Source organism: Aegilops tauschii, chromosome 5 (genome assembly GCF_002575655.3).
Source record: "Aegilops tauschii subsp. strangulata cultivar AL8/78 chromosome 5, Aet v6.0, whole genome shotgun sequence".
Lineage (NCBI taxonomy): Eukaryota > Viridiplantae > Streptophyta > Magnoliopsida > Poales > Poaceae > Aegilops > Aegilops tauschii.
Window position 1 is genome coordinate 572,374,797 of NC_053039.3, and position 17,494 is coordinate 572,392,290.

The 17,494-nt window shown below is 52.0% G+C and overlaps 1 non-coding gene across 1 annotated transcript; it reads right to left on the bottom strand.

The window, feature by feature from the left end:
• Nucleotides 1-3,018: 3,018 nt before the first annotated feature.
• On the bottom strand, nucleotides 3,019-3,092 carry TRNAW-CCA (transfer RNA tryptophan (anticodon CCA)). The gene has a single exon. It is a non-coding gene; the product is annotated as a tRNA-Trp (tRNA).
• Between the last annotated feature and the right edge of the window lie 14,402 nt (nucleotides 3,093-17,494).

Below are 17,494 nucleotides of genomic sequence, written 5' to 3' on the forward strand. Positions count from 1 at the left end.
CCGCGTTGCTTGTGAGGCAACTTCCTGCATGTTCCAATTGTGCGATGATCTCTGGTGAGAGATGGCCTAATCATGTGGTGACATGAAGGGCAGCAAGGTGGTACTGTTGTAGCATACCAGCCTTGTTTCATCCGACGAATTCCGACGTTAACGTAGACGAAGTCACGTTATCGTTCTTTTCCCCTCCGTGCTGCCACATGTTTCATTTGCCAGGATGCGGTTTAGTAAGTTGGTAACCTCTTTCCGTGTACACACCAAACAGAGGGGCTGGGATGATGGTACCTTGGCCCAGGATTAAAGCCAGTCATCCGGTCAGGGGGCATGGGTGTTTCCGGTTGGGACCGAGAGGGGGGGCACCCCCTTAGAGCGCGCGTATAGAAATTTGATCCCATGCTACGCGAGGTTGTAGCCTCCCCGTCTCAAGGTTTTTCTTGAACGTTGCCGAGGGTGATCCCTGGCTTCGGAATGTCAAATGGGTGTGTACTGGTTAGACGTGTTTCTTCCAAAACACCGTAAACGGAACTAGTCCCCGTGACTACTGAAATCCGTTGGCTGTGGTTAAGTACAAACTCTGCAGAGTCATATCCTTCCAAGTCATCGTATCCATGATCAAGTAGTGTAGTCAGTATATCCCTATCTATCCGCGTGGAAAACTTGTCCCCGGTGAGCAAGTTCAAGTGTTAAACCCAGTTTAATTATTATTACTGTGGATGGACTAACTTTATATTTGTCTTGTACTTGTAATAATTTATAATCTCGAGCTACTAAATTATTGAGCTACAATATAAGCCCTTTATGTGATGTCGCTCAGACGTCCGACTGTGGCATGTTCGTCTTTTATTTCCTGTTATAAGCCCTTTATGTGGTGTCGCCCTGACGCCCGACTGCGGCATTACTATTCTTGCAGTTTCCTCTCGAGGAGTCATTCAGACACTCGTTTGGCACCCAGTATTTATTAACTCTATGTCTGAACGCGCTGGTTAACTTGTTCTTATGCTTCATGTTTTCATTTGTTATATTTATGTCCGAACTGTCTTGCGAGTACTTTCATAGTACTCACCTGGCTTGTTGATTTGGCCAGATGTTGACGAAGGCGATCTCTTGGATGAAGAGTTTGATAGCGCGTCCGATGCCTAGAGGAGTCCCAGTCAGTCCTGCGCGATCTCGGATATTGTCACTTGTATTATATACGCTTCCGCCACCCGCAATAAGTCTCCTCGAGCCTCACTCCGACGCTCGAAGAGCTGTAGTCTTCAGGAGTCATATCACTCGCGTCGCAGTGATATTTCCACCACCGTTATTATCGTGAGTTAGTAGTCATGCCACCCTATCCGCCGTCTTGTTTTATCGGCGTGCTTGTAATAAATTGTTGGGCAGTCTTCGCTCAAAACTTGTATTATATTCAGTACTCCTGGTATTTCTCTTCTGTGACCAAGATATTGTCTACCAGTGAGAAGGAATTCTTCTTCACTGGTCCGTAAAAGGGATTGGTCTCTCAATAAATATTTTATTGAAAAACCGGTCGTGACATGATCAAGCCGAGACTCGCCAGCCGGCCACTCCTCCCGCTGGTACTGCCGTCTCCACCGACCAGCCCGGCTCGCCAGTTGCACCCTTAGCCTGATCCGCTGCCTTTGCTTTCCTGTTTATTGCTCTTCGAACAATATTTTGTTAAGTTTGCGCAGTTCCACCCACTGGGGGTGTATTCAAATTATGTTCATTGCCGGCCTGTTGAAGGCCTTTTGTGTAAATATAATCATGCATGTGTTTGGCTTCCAATTGTTCTTGCTTTTCATCCTTTGGCTGTTTCCTTTGCCGCCCTCCCTTGGTCGCCGCCTTCCCAGCCGGACAGCTACTCTGCAGTCTGTGGCTGGAGAAGTGCTTGGCCGGTTGGGAGGGCGAGTACTCTAGCTTTCTTGGATTGTAGCAAAGTGAATGGGAAGCCGGCCAACCGGCTGTTCTATCAGCCGGTAGGCGTGGTGGGAGGTCGGCTTGTGTTATATAGGTTTGTTAGTCCTTAGCTGTTTTTCGTGTGGGCATCCTTTCCTGCCTTTGGCTCTTGCCAGTCGGACAGTCGGTTCTTCGAGCTGCGACTTTCAATAAGAGAGGGCTCGGGTGCCGGCACACTACTTGTCTGACTGTAAGTAGAACTTTAATATAACTCAAGGCGGCAAGTCCCCGGGCCGACTGGTCGAACCCGGTGCCGGACAGAAAATCAAATGTAATAGTACATTCATAGGTATGACACTCGTCATTCATAGATGAAAGAGGGTAGTCCCCGAGTGCGCCTCGGGGGGCCCGTTGTCTTGTACTTAATACAAAAGGTAGCGTGATACATACTGCTTTTAACTGTAAAATCTTCTCAGGAGATTGGCGTTCCATGGTCGTTCTGACTCCTTGCCGGAATCATCCCTCTTGCGTGCCTTCGGCTTCTGTGCGTCGATCAGGTAGTAGGAGTCGTTGCCTAGGGCCTTGCTGATGACGAATGGGCCTTCCCAAGGGACCGAGAGCTTGTGCTGGCCGGCGAGAGCCAAAAGTATTAAAGGAATGGCCATAGGAATGGGCGCATCATGACATCGTAATCTGTCTCGCCCGAATGAATTAGTGGTACTAGAAATGTTAGAAATAGTAAACGAAAGGAGTAATAAGAAGTGAAAAGGACAGAGACACTTCCCAACCAGAAAGCAAAGTTCCTCTTTTCTTGGTCATTGAGATTCGTGGATAATTTAGAGTACTATTTAGGGATAGATCGTACCTCTTTTTTTATCCCCTCGAACAAATCGAAATGATTGAAGTTTTTCTATTTGGAATCGTCTTAGGCCTAATTCCTATTACTTTAGTGGGATTATTCGTGACTGCGTATTTGCAATACAGGCGTGGGGATCAGTTGGATCTTTGATTGAGTCATTTTTTTTGATTGACCTCCTCCAGACCAGAGAGGAGGTCAAATTGAAATTGGAGTTACAATTCAATTTTGTTAAGTTATTTTACTCTGCTTCGACATAAAATAGATGGAATCACGCTCTGTAGGATTTGAACCTACGACATCGGGTTTTGGAGACCCGCGTTCTACCGAACTGAACTAAGAGCGCTTTCATTCATTCAAAAAGAAAATCTTTTTGGAAGGTCAAGCCAAGATCCTTCCAAGAAGGCGAGCTTGTGCTGGCCGGCTGTTCGCTGGATCAGCCGGAGCACAAGATCGCCTTCTTGGAAGGATCTTGGCTTGACCTTCCGGTTGTGGTAATGGCGTAAACCCTGCTGGTAGATGGCGGACCGGCTGAGTGCTAACAGCCGGCCCTCTTCCAGCAGGTCGACACCGTCTTCTCACGCTTCCTTGGCCTCCGCCTCCGTGTACATGGTGACCCGAGGCGAGTCGAACTCGATGTCAGTTGGGATGACAGCCTCGGCACCATATACGAGGAAGAAAGGAATGAAGCCGGTTGACTTGTTCGCGGTAGTACGCAGACTTGAGAGGACAACCGGCAGCTCATCGAGCCAGCAGCCGGCCGAACGCTCAAGTGATACGACCAGTCGGGGCTTGATGCCGGAGAGGATGAGGCCGTTTGCTCGCTCGACCTGGCCGTTTGACTGCGGGTGGGCAACGGACGCTAAGTCCAGTCGGATGCCCTGTGTCGCACAGAAACGTGCCAGTGCTCCCTTGGCAAAATTAGTGCCATTGTCGGTGATGATGCTGTGTGGTATACCATACCGGGTGGTGATATCTGCGATGAATGTCACGGCAGTCGGCCCGTTCAACTTCTTGATTGGCTTCGCTTCAATCCACTTGGTGAATTTGTCCACGGCGACAAGCAGATGTGTCATGCCGCCGCGTGCCGTCTTGAATGGGCCCACCATGTCCAGCCCCCAGATGGCAAAGGGCCAGGTGAGGGGGATGGTCTTGAGTGCAGAAGCCGGCAGGTGTTGCTTGGAGCTGAAGACTTGGCACGAAGCAGTCGGCCAGAAGAAACCATGGCGGAAAGCTTTGGCGACAAGTGATCTTGAGGCCGCGTGGTGGCCGCATTTGCCTTGGTGGATATCCTTGAGGATTGCTATGCCCTTCTCTGGCTCGACGCAGCGCTGGAAGACTCCAGTGACTCTACGCTTAACAAGTTCTCTGTTTATTATTGTGTATGCTCTGGCTCGGCGTTGAACTAGTCTTGCCGAGATCTCGTCAGTCGACAGCTCTCTGTTTACTAGGAAGTTGAGGATGGGCTAGGCCCATGATGGAGCTGTGACTTCTTCTATTGTCAATACGGCTACTGTGACCCGGGTGGGTGGGTTGGGTGGTGAAGAGTCGGAGTCGGCCACCGCCTGTTGTGTCGTTGCAGTCCCCGGGCCGACTGCTGCAGTCCCCGGGCCGAGTTCTGAAGTCCCCGAGCCGGGTGCGACTGCGGCAGTCCCCGGGCCGCCTGTCGAAGTCCTCGAGCCGGATCCGACTGCATCAGGAGCAGGCGGTACGAAGATGGAGTCTGATTCTGGAGATGGCTTGACAGACGGTTTGAGGAGGCGTTGGAGAGAGACGCCGGTTGGTATAGCTTGTCGGGTGGAGCCGATCCGTGCCAGGGCATCTGCTTGCTCGTTGTCGGCCCGTGGCACGTGGAGGAACCTGCATCCTTCAAAGTATCCACTGATTTGCTGGACGAGGAATCGATAGCTCGCCATGTTTGCGTCCTTGGCGTCCCAGTCGCCGGATGACTGCTGGACCACCAAATCCGAGTCGCCATAGCACAGGATCCGGCGTATGCTGAGTTCTTTGGCTAGCCGGAGCCCGTGTATGAGCGCCTCGTACTCGGCCACATTGTTGGAGGCGGCAAAATGAATTTGCAGTGTGTATCTGAGTTTGTCGCCCTTGGGAGAGGTGAGGACGATGCCGGCTCCCAAGCCGGTGCGCATCTTGGATCCATCGAAGTGCATCCTCCAATGAGTGGAGTCGGGAGCCGGTGGTAGGTACTGGGTCTTGGCCCAGTTGACAAGGAAGTCGGCCAATGCTTGGGACTTGATGGCGGTGCGGGGCTGGTAGAAGATCGTGTAAGGAGCCAGCGCAATGGCCCACTTAGCCACCCGGCCGGATGCATCCCGGCTGCCTATGATCTCGACAAGCGGGACAGTGCATACGACCGTGATGGGATGCTCTTGAAAGTAGGGCTTCAGCTTCTTGGCGGCAAAGTACACTCCATAGCACATCTTCTGGTAGTGCGGGTAGTTTTGCTTCGAGGTGGACAGTACTTCGCTCAAGTAATATACCGGCCTTTGGACTAACTGAGCCCGGCCTTCTTCTGGGCGTTGGACCATGATAACTGTACTGACCACTCGGCTAGTCGCGACAATGTAAAGGAGCATGGGCTCTTTCTCAGTCGGCGCTGCCAGGACAGGCGGTGTGGTCAGCATCTTCTTCAACTCGTGGAAAGCTTGGTCTGCTTGGTCGTTCCACTCGAAGTGGGTGGACTTCTTCATGAGTCGGTACATGGGGAGAGCCTTCTCTCCTAGCCGGCTGATAAAGCGGTTTAGGGAGGCCAGGCACCTGGTAAACTTCTGGACGTCTCGCAGCTTGGTAGGAATCTCCATTCTCTCTATGGCCTTGATCTTCACTGGGTTGCACTCGATGCCGCGTTCTGAGACCAAAAAGCCTAGAAGCTGGTCGGCTGGTACTCCGAACACGCATTTCTCAGGGTTGAGCTTGATCTACAACAGGCGCAAGTTGGCAAATGTTTCTCTGAGGTCTTCCAGCAGGGTGCCGCGCTTCTCCGTCTTCACCACAATATCGTCTACATAGACGAGGGCATTTCTGCCGAGTTGCTTGAGGAGGCATTTCTGCATGCAACGCTGAAAAGTGGCACCGGCATTTCTCAAGCTGAATGTCATAGTCAGGTAGCAGAAAGCTCCGAATGGTGTGATGAAGGCGGTCTTCAGTCGGTCGGCTGGATCCAACTTGATCTGGTGGTAGCCTGAGTAAGCATCCAAGAAACTCAACAACTCGCATCCGGCTGTGGAGTCTATCACTTGATTGATTCGTGGTAGGGCAAACAGATATTTGGGGCAGGATTTGTTGAGGCTGGTGTAATCTATACACATACGCCATTTATTGTTTTTCTTCAACACCAGGACCGGGTTGGCAAGCCATTCTGGAAAAAACACCTCCATAATGAAGCTGGCTACCAGGAGCCGGGCTATGTCTTCTCCTACGATCCTTCTCTTCTCCTCCGAAAGTCGGCGGAGAGGTTGCTTGACTGGTTTTGCGTCCGCTCGGACGTGTAGCTTGTGCTCGGCGAAATCCTTCGGAACACTCGGCATGTCCTTTGGGGACCATGCAAAGATGTCCCGATTCTCACGGAGGAAGTCGACGAGCTCGCCTTCCTATTTGCTGTCCAGGTTTGCACCAATGACAGGAAACCTCTCCGGGTTCTCCGGGTCCAGAGGTATCTTCTTTGTTTCCTTGGCCGGCTGGAAGGAGCCTTGAGCATCATATTCCTTCAGGTTAGGGGACAGGGCTGGCTGCTTGCCGGCCATGGCCACGACTCGGTCCAGCATCTTCTTCTCTTCAGCAATCACGAGGGACTCGGCCAGCCGGCTGCTGGCTGCAGCACACTCAGAGGATTTCTTGTAGTCTCCGGCTATGGTGATGATCCCCTTTGAACTCAGCATCTTCATCTTGAGGTAGGCGTAGTGGGGCACAACCATGAACTTGGCCAGGGCAGGTCGGCCAAGCAATGCGTGGTAAGGGCTCTCTAGATCCACTACTTCAAACCAGATCGCTTCTCGGTGGAAGTGATCCTTGTCTCCGAAGAGGACATCCATCTTGATCTTGCCGATTGGGGAACAGGACAGGCTGGGTATGATGCCATGGAACACAGTCCGTCTTGGCATGAGTTGCTTCGTCTTGAGGTTCAACTTCTCCATGGTGTCGCGGTACAGTATGTTGATGCTGCTTCCACCGTCAATCAGCACACGGGAGACGGCATCACCTCTGGGTGATCGGCCCGGCTCCAGCTGATAGGCTTCTCAGACCAATGCATAAACTCGGGGTTGCTGGAGGTGACGGCATTGATTTCTTGGTGCTGTCGGCGCCGACTGCGCTTGTCCTCAATTTGGCTTGTGAAGACGACGTAGGCGGCGTGCTCATCTAGGAACTCATCTTGAATGGCTCCGACTGCTGGTCGAACAGCCGGCTGCCGGGGGGCTGGAGGCGGCGGGCCAGGAGGTGGAGGCGGCAGCAACCCCTCGCCCTTGGAGATCCGCGTGAGCCAATGGCACTTCCGGGTCGTGTGGTTGGATGGATTCGCGCCGCTGTTGAACTTGCAGGGGGCATCAAGAGTTTGCTCGTAGGAGAAAGCCGGCTGCCAAGCCGGCCTGCCGCCCTTCTGCTTCTTGGGCGCGGGCCGCTCTTCGGGCTGTTCGTCTTCGACGGTGGCTACTTGCCGACTGGCGGAAGGTGGCATAGGGGCCTTGCGCTTGTTGTCGTTCTGGTAAGGGCGTCGGTTGGAGTCACTAGCCAGCGTCTTGGGAGCCGGAGCGAGCACCTTTCCAGAGGTGTCCACTCGAAGCTCGGTCTTCATCGAGGAGTCGACCGTGGCGTACTTGTCTGCTATGATCAGCAGCTCGTCGAGGGTAGTCGGCTCGTCGCAGAGGAGTCGGTGCTTGAGGAGGGTGCCCTCTCGGCACCCGGTAGTGAAGTACTCTATGGCTTGAACCTCGTGCACCCCCTCGCAGGAGTTGCGGAGCTCGGCCCAACGCGTGAGGTAGTCGCGAGTTGATTCGCTGGGCCCTTGGACGCACAAGGAAAGCTGGCGGGGCTTGGGAGGCCGCTTGTATGTGCTGGTGAAGTTGCGGATGAAGACTTCTGTGAAGTCTAGCCAGCTGTTGACGCTGTAGGGCTTGAGGCTATTCAACCAGGTGCATGCCGTGCCTTGAAGAATGAGCGGGACGTACTTCACGACAATGCGCTTGTTGCCGTTTGCTATGCTGACTGCGGTGGAGTAGTCGATCAACCAGTCTTCCGGCTTCACGGAGCCGTTGTATTTTGGCGTGTCTCTTGGGAGTGAGAACCCTTTGGGGAAGGGCTCGTCGCGGATGCGGAGGCCAAAGCAAGGCGGGCCGACATCATCATCTTCTTCTAGCGCCAGGGATCGCGCTAGGCGGTCGATCCGATGGCGGGCGTCATTCTCGCTGACTCCTTCGCGGTGGCCTAGTCGGCCGCCGAGAGTCGGATGCGTGACAGGAGGCGGGGTGGGATATCTCTCCCCACGAGGCGGGGGAGGAGGCGAGTTGCCTTGTCGTTCCACAGCTCGGGGGCGGCCTTCTTCGTCGCGCTCAATGGTGAGCCGAGACCGGCTGCGGGTGGCAGCCGACTCCTTGTCTTTTCTTGCGTGGGCGCCGCTTGCAGTCGGCGTCCAGGATGTCGCGCCGTGCTCTCGGCGTGGGGGAGGACTTTCAGCGCGGGCGCCGGCTTCATGCCGCTTTGCGGCCGCGTCGATCAGCTGCTGGATGCGTCTAGTCATGTAGGGGAGCTCATCGGCCCCTAGCCCGTTCAGCTCGTCTACGGCCGCCTGAGCGGCACGCAGGTTCTCGAGTGGCGTGGCGTAGACTGGGCGGTCTGCTCCCAGCATGCTGGCGATGGCCGCGCCGCGCTTCTTGACGATGCCGGCTCGGCTCAGCCCGCCAGGAGGCGGCGTACCGAAGGCGGCGCAGTCGACTCTGTGCTGGTGAGCCTCAGTGAGGCGTCTCATGGATGCTATCTTCTGGCCTTCCGCAACGAGGGCGAGGCGGCGTGCCTCCAGTGTCTCGGCGTTAGCGTCGGCCGGGATGGGGACGGACAAGTCGTGCAGCGCCGCTTGTAGGGCGTCGTGGGTGTTCTCTCCTGAGACGGCGCCGTGGCTGATGACCAGCACCTCAGTGACAGCGCTGCTGCCACTGTCGGCTCGAGGGAGAGGGTCGTCGATGATCACCACATTGGTGGGGAAGGCGTCAAGCGATGCCGTGTCGGAGTCGACCAGCATCGGGTCGGTGGAGCCGATCGACTCCAAGTCCATAGCAAGGTCGCTAGAGAAGTGAAGCTGGTCGAGGAGGCTGACAAGGCGGCTCTCGGGGCAGTCTGTGCCCGCGTCGGAAGCAGGCTCGTCGGAGATGCAAGCCTCGCCAAGAAGATCGGCGAGGCAGCTCGCCGCGCAGGCGTCGTCGACGCCTTGCAACACGTCGGGGCAAGCGCCATCGGGCGTGGCGGGCTGGCTACGCTCGCGGGGGAGGAAAAGGGCTCCCGTCCAGAACAGGTCTCCGGACGACGGTGCACCTAGCCCCACGGTAGGAGCCAAATGTCGGGTGGTAGGTGCGACATATGCCAACGGGTGGCTTATCATTGTGGGAGCCAGTAAGACATCGCCGGTGCCTGGAAACGGGATAAGGCGAAGACATGCACGCCGGCGAATCTTACCCAGGTTCGGGGCTCTCCGTGGAGATAACACCCCTAGTCCTGCTCTGCGGGGTCTCCGCATGATCACTAGATCAACACAAGTAGCTACAAGTGCTCCTTGAGCTGTTTGGCTAGAGGAGGAAGAAGGGCAAGGCTAGCTCTCCTCTTCTCTCTACATGGTGTGTAAACTATCTCAGAGATCAACCCTTTGCATGGGTGCCCTGGGGGGTTTATATAGGCCTACCCCCCAGGGATACAATGGTAATCCGGCTGGGCGCGGGTCCAGCCGTCAGTGTCTGTGTTTGCCGGCTTCTCCTTCGACCGTTGGGGCCCCCGACTGGTGGGTCCCGCCGGCTGCTGGTTACTGTAGCCTCGCCCCTGATGACGAGGGCTTTGCTGAGGTAAGCATGGCTACAGTGCCGCCGTCCGGCGGACTCTCACTATAGCTTTACCTCGTCTTGTCTTCTTAATGATGCACATACTTCGAGGGAGGGAGGTAGCCGGCTATTGGGAGCCGGCTATGCCCCAGGCCGACTAGGGGAGGCCTGGCCGCCTTCGAGCGTCTCTCTGGCTGAAGGGGCCCGCCGCCCGCGGGCCGTACTGGCGCCTGTCATGGGTTGCGTCACGGTCAACATGGCAGCAGTGCCGCGCCGGACGGGGGATGGCTGACCCGTACGGCGCACTGTGGCCATGCGTGCTCCGGGATTCGGGGGTGGCAGGTTGTACCGTGGCCACGCCCCGTCTCATCACCGTTAGGTGGGTGCAGCCCTTGAGGGTGCAGTTTTGGCCGGCTTCCGGGTGTCGGTCTTCTTGCGGCCGGCTTCCGGGAGTCGGTCATCTTGTGTCCGGCTTCTGGGAGTCGGTCATCTTATGGCCGGATTCTGGGAGTCGGCCATCTTATGGTTATCTTCGGGATGGTTTTTGAGGTCGGGTCGCCTTCCGGTAGTCGGCCTGTGAGATGGCCGACCAGGGGAAGGCGGCCCTGTGTTTTGGATGCTTGAAGGCCCGATCGGCCTGATAATTTTTCAAAGAGCCAGGGGGAGTCGGTTAGGCTACCTGTGGCCATTTACTCCGACAAGTACGGTGGGGCGGTGAGGCCTGCGCGGCAGCAGAGCCAGCCGCGGGGAGGAGGGAGCAGGCAGTCCCGCTGGCGCTTGTTTGAGCGGCTGGAGCAGGAAGAGCAGAGTTTGAAGAAGCACGACGGCCGTTGGATGGCCATCCAACAGTCACTGCTTGTGCGTCAACCTTTTTTTAGGAAAGCCTCAAATATGTGGAAAACAGCATACAACCCATCTGCCATTATTTCTAATAATTTACAGCCCATTTGCTAATTATTAAGGTTTTTTTGGAGCCCATATTATTTTTGTTAGCATTACAGCCCATATTGTGGCCACGGTTAAAAAATTATACGAAATTTTGCATATTTCGGTGCAGTCCGAACTGTTTTTCATCCCGAAATTTCGACTCACATTCAAACTGATTTTAAAAATAAATGTATATCAATATAAAATCCAACAAATTCTCCACGCATAAAAATTAATGTAATTTAAAATCTCGAAATGAAAAAAAAGATATTTGAAACTAATTGCCAGTTTGATGTGTTTTAAAAATGTACAACCCATTTCTCATTACTGATGGGCCATTTTCTCGGCCAGCCGAATGAAAGCTCTCCTCGTCTTGAAAGATTTGCAGCCCAATAGGCCTGACAAAGCGACTTACTTGGCAAATCACAAAAAAACTGGGCTGTGGCCGTGGACCCAGCTGTCAGCCTCTCCACGTACAGTACTCTTCCGATGGAAGTCGTTCCTTGACCACGTTGACCACGCCGCACGGAGAGCACCACGGCGGTGGACGACGGCGAGGCCTAGGAAGGGGACGACGCGGAGCTGGGGAAGACGCGGCAGTGGAAGCCCGCGCGGAGAGGAGTACGAGGGTTCACTGGTTCGGCTGCAGTGTGAGGCTGCCGTCGCCGCAGGGCCTGGCCAGCGGTGGGAATAGTAGGGGACGGTGAGGCCTCCGCGGCAGCACAGCCGGCCATGGGAGGCAGGAGCATAAGGCACGACCGGCGCTGCTTTGGGCGGCTGGAGCAAGAAGACCAGAGGTTGAAGACGCACTACGGCCGTTGGATGGACATCGTACGGTCACTGGAGCTAGAATCGTTCATATTGACTAAAGTTGACAAAGGCCCCTGTCCCAGTCAACTTAGTAGGCCCACAAGTCAGCCTCCCACCATGGTGGGTCCCAGCTAGCAGGGGGAGTATTCATTTATTTGTGCGTAATAAGGAGGCACTTCCTTGCGTGCAAAGATATAGCTGGTGGGTCCGAGCTATCAGCAGCGGTAACGTTTTTTTCACGAAATACAGAAGCCCTTTCGGTGGGTCCCTGATGTCAGGTGGAGGAATCATTATTTTGCACGTAATAAGGAGGCATTTCCTTGCGTGCGGCCGTGGACCCAGCTGTCGGCCTCTCCATGTACAGTCCACTTCAGATGCATGTCGGTCGTTGGCCACGTTGACAAGGCCGCGCCGAGAGCACCAGGGCGGTGGACGACGGCGAGGCCTAGGAAGGGAACGACATGGAGGCAGGGAAGTCGCCGCAGTTGTTTCCCACGCAGAGGGGAGTATGACTGTACGAGGGTTTACTGGTTTGTCTGCCGTCGCCGGAGAATAACAGCAGGTGTGGGTGAGTAGAGGGATGGCTAGGCCAGCGATGGGAGTACAGTGGGCCGGTGAGGCCTGCACGGTAGCAGAGCCGGCCGCGGGGAGGAGGGAGCAGGCAGTCCCGCCGGCGCTTGTTTGAGCGGCTGGAGCAGGAAGAGCAGAGATTGAAGAAGCACGACGCCCGCTGGATGGCCATCCAACAGTCACTGCTTGTGCGTCAACCTTTTTTTAGGAAAGCCTCAAATCTGTGGAAAACAGCATACAGCCCATCTGCCATTATTTCTAATAATTTACAGCCCATTTGCTAATTATTAAGGTTTTTTTGGAGCCCATATTCTTTTTGTTAGCATTACAGCCCATATTGTGGCCACGGTTAAAAAATTATACGAAATTTTGCATATTTCGGTGCGGTCCGAACTGTTTTTAATCCCGAAATTTCGACTCACATTCAAACTGATTTTAAAAATAAATGTATATCAATATAAAATCCAACAAATTCTCCACGCATAAAAATTAATGTAATTTAAAATCTTGAAATAAAAAAAAAGATATTTGAAACTAATTGCCGGTTTGATGTGTTTTAAAAATGTACAGCCCATTTCTCATTACTGATGGGCCATTTTCTCGGCTAGCCGAATGAAAGCTCTCCTCGTCTTGAAAGATTTGCAGCCCAACAGGCCTGACAAAGCGACTTACTTGGCAAATCACAAAAAAAAACTGGGCTGTGGCCGTGGACCCAGCTGTTAGCCTCTCCACATACAGTACTCTTCCGATGGAAGTCGTTCCTTGACCACGTTGACCACGCCGCGCGGAGAGCACCACGGCGGTGGACGACGACGAGGCCTAGGAAGGGGACGACGCGGAGCCGGGGAAGACGCGGCAGTGGAAGCCCGCGCGGAGAGGAGTACGAGGGTTCACTAGTTCGGCTGCGGTGTGACGCTGCCGTCGCCGCAGGGCCTGGCCAGCGGTGGGAATAGTAGGGGGAGGTGAGGCCTCCGCGATAGCAGAGCCGGCCACGGGAGGCAGGAGCATGCGGCACGACCGGCGCTGCTTTGGGCGGCTGGAGCAAGAAGACCAGAGGTTGAAGAAGCACTACGGCCGTTGGATGGACATCGTACGGTCAGTGGAGCTAGAATCGTTCATATTGACTAAGTTGACAACGCCCTTCGTCCCCGTCAACTTAGTAGGCCCACAAGTCAGCCTCCCACCAAGGTGGGTCCCAGCTAGCCGGGGGAGTATTCATTTTTTGTGCGTAATAAGGAGGCACTTCCGGTGGGTCCGAGCTGACAGCGGGGGGAACGTTTTTTTTCACGAAATACGGTGGCCCGTCAGGTGGGTCCCAGCAGTCAGGGGGCAAACTTTTTTTCGCAAAATACGGTGGCCCGTCCAGTGGGTCCCTACGGTCAGTTGGAGGAATCATTATTTTCCGCGTAATAAGTCGGCACTTACTTGCTGCGGCCGTGGACCCAGCTGAGACTCTCCACGCACAGTATACTTCCGATGGAAGTCGTTCCTTGACCACGTTGACCTCGCCGCGTTCCGTTGCATGCATGCGTCCATGGGTGTGGTGCGTCCCCACTGTCAGCCTCTCACGTACAGTCATCTTCCGATGACTCTCGGTTGTTGACCACGTTGACCACACCGCACTGAGCGCACCCAGACTGGAACGACCCGGAGATGGGGAAGACAAGGCAGTGGAGTCGCAGATGGAGAGGAGTGGGAAACTTCACTGGTTCAGGTGCGCGGCAGCACAGCCGCGGTGCTGCCCACGGGAGACAGGAGCAAGAACAGAGGTTGAAGAAGGAGCACGGCTGTTGGATTAACATCCAACGGTCCAGCTGCTAGAATCATTTGTTGATTAAGTTGACAAAGTCGTGCGTACACGTCCGCTTAGTAGGCCCACAAGTCAGTCACCAAATCTGACGGGTCCCAGCTGTCAACGGGATGAATAATTTTTTTCGCAAAACAAGGATGCACTTCCTTCCGTGCGAAGATACAGACGGTGGGTCCCAGCTGTCAGGTGGAGGAAACATTTTTTTCCAGCTTAATAAGGAGGAACTTTCCTTGCGTGCGACCATGGACCTCGTGGGTCCCAGCCGTCAGGCTCTCCACGTACAGTCCTCTTCCGATGACTCTCATTTGTTGACCACGCCGCACCGAACGCAGCGAGGCGGTGGACGACGGCGAGGCCCCGGACGGGAATGACTCGGAGATGGGAAAACACGGCAGTGGAGTCGCAAATTGAGAGGAGGAGAAGGGTTATAACTGGTTCTGTTGCGGCGTGGGGCTGTAGTCTGTGGAGAATAACAGGAGGTGTCGAGGGGTGGAGGGATAGCCTGGCCGGCGGTGGGGTAGCGCTTCACAGCGATGCGTGCTAAGCAGAGCCGCTAGCCGCCGGAGGCCGGACCAGGCGGTCCCGGCGACGCTGGAGGAAGAAGGCGAGAGATTGAAGGTGCATGCCGGCCGTTGGATATAAATCCAATGGCTGTGGATGACACAATCATTTGTTCACCAAGTTGACAATGCCCTGCGTAGGCTTCGACCTATTGACCCACATGTCAGCCTGCAAAAATGTGGCATATATTTAACCCATGTTTTATAGAATGTACAGTCCATTTGCTGGGCTGGGTGAACAAATAATTTCGCGTCAATCAGGCCCATTTATATTTTCTAAGAAAACCCAGCCCATTTGCACTTCCTTGAAATACACGTATTAGGTGGGCTCGTTATATATAATGTTATGTTAGAAGGAGCAATTAATATCAAAGAATAAACCAGAGAGGCACATTATATATATATATAATTAAGAAATTAGCGAGTTATTGCTCACAATAAAAATGAGCGCGTTATTATTAAATTGGTCCTTAAAATCTTCGCAAGCTTTTGTACGCAATCACCAGGATTTTCCTTGCCTGTGAGTCAAAAACAACCAGGATTTTCCTTGCCAACTTCCGTTAAACATTTAGTTTTATAAGTTAATAACATGTGGGTGTTTTTATAATGTATATATAAGTCTCTATAAAATATATGATAATAGTAATAATATAAATATATATAATGTGGTTAGAAGGGAAAACATAAATTGGACACAACATTACTTTTATAAGAGACCTGCGTTTTATACCCCACAGTAGGCATACTAACAAGTTCACACACAAATACAACAGAAAAGGTAAACATTCATATCAAACTCAGCTTCATAGGACATGTTCATATTCATAGCCAACATTCACTATCAACAACTCAAAATATTCATATATACACAAGCTCAGGATATCTATGCATCCAAATGATTGATAGATCACACGACAATATTCATACATGATTCACAAAAAGATTCAGATATAGACATGTTCAGTATGTTTATGCATCCAAATGATTGAGATAACAGCCAATATGATCCATGGACGAACTTTAATTACCTAGGGTACAGACTGGTAAATGGTGTTCAATCGGAGGTACTTCTTGCTAAAATTAGTTCTTGTACGAGTAAACTTTCGAGTACATAAGAGGCAGCACAAACAATCTGAACTTTGCTTGTAGGTTTATCCTCAAATAGTGGCCTCGTGCTGAGGGTGGTTTGAGCAACTTGGCCACTACTTTCATCCAACTAGTTTACTGGCTCATCTTGGTCCTATATCTCGCCAAAATTCTACATTGCAGACGAGAAAGGAGGCGGTTGAGAAAATGAACCACCCAATTTTTTTGTGCAGTTCAACTGAAATGGAGCATCCTTGGCGTGCAGACTGATTAAGTGCCAGATGAATATATGCGTCAACCAACTTGTCTGGAATCTTTAGACTCCATGCCATATAGTTCGCTACCATATGTGCCGATAACCAAAAGGCACAAGTTGGGACCAAAGACTGGACTGCGTTTTTTCTGGGCTATGCACCAAGCAATATTTTTGGCGTTCACTCTCCTAATACTTGGAGTTTGAAAATTGGTTGACGCCGGTTGATACTCGAATGAATATAGGCACTTCTTGTCAACATCGATGCTTGTCTGAGTGAACTTTGGAGTACATAGCAGCAACATAAGTACCTGTCCATCCGATCATTTTGTGCAGTTCTTCTGAAATCACCCGATGTAATGATTTGCCTGCGAGTTCAGGCTCCAAATTACTCCTTTATGAAATCGGCAAACAGTAGCACAATACCAAATTACCAATACATATGACAGGCACAATAATCAGGATAAAGACCAGTACCAACCTGTGTGAGGTAGCATATCAATTACTATTTCCTTTGACTGGAAGCCGAGATAAGCCAAGCGACTGACAGCAAAGGTAGAAAGCAAGCGGAGGTTAGCGACTGATAGGAAAGGACGGAAGCTGTCGAGGCAATGAAGCACCCAAAGTTTTTGTGCAGTTCCACCAAAATCGAGCATCCCTGTTGGCACATATATTGAGAGAGTGAGATTACTGTAATAGTGGGACTAGTTGATGAAACATACACTAACAAATAGAAGCACCCTCATTATCTTAATGGGTAAAGTTAGCAACATAGTAGTCTTTCTTAAAGAGAGGTATTAGTTTATTTAATCAGTGCCAATTAGCTCAACTCAACACTCAAAGCATTGCCATTTATCATAGGTTGCAAAACTTTAACGTGCAAAGATAAAGGAGTTTCTCATGACTGTAGCACGATACAAATAGAGATGACAGCAAACTAATATGGATGAAGGCCTTAGGCCCGTACCAACCTGAGAAAAAAAGCTTATTCATGTAGTCCCATAAGAGATGATAAAGCACTCACTTGAATCACACAATAGTATATATTTTTGTGCACTTCAAATGTATGGTTGAAATCACTCTTGTTTACCAGTGCTGAGATTATATCGAAAGATTATCAAGAACTTCCAGCAGAGTTAAAGCACTGGCTGGGATACAGTTCATTGTATTGTCTTGTGTAGTTCCACTAAAATGTATGATTGGCACAACATGATCCCTGTTTGCACAAGTAGGAACAAGGTGAAACCTTCATTAGCTTAGTGAGAAAGGATAGGAAGACATTAGCATATTACTCAAACAGTAGCATCAAATTCATGATGGACGATACGCAAAACATTGCCTCATTGAACCAATGGCAATAAATTGACATGCAAAACAATAGCACTATTATGTCATGACACTAATAATATTCCCTCCCTGCTCCACCACATGATTTACCTCCATAGACAAACATACACACGTACATGATTCAGCATAGGGTCCTACTAAAGATTTGTTTAACTACAACAGGAAAATTAGGCAGTAATAAATTAGTGGTACCTAAGTACTCCTAATTAATTAAGTGAGACAGCAGAAGTGGAAGGGCTCCCTGGAGGATCATCTCACATGTAAGGTAGTCGTTGCTGGAGCCCTTGAATGGCCTCGACTGAGGCCTCTAGCTTCTGGAAGATCGCCTTGGCACTGTTTATTCTTCTTCTT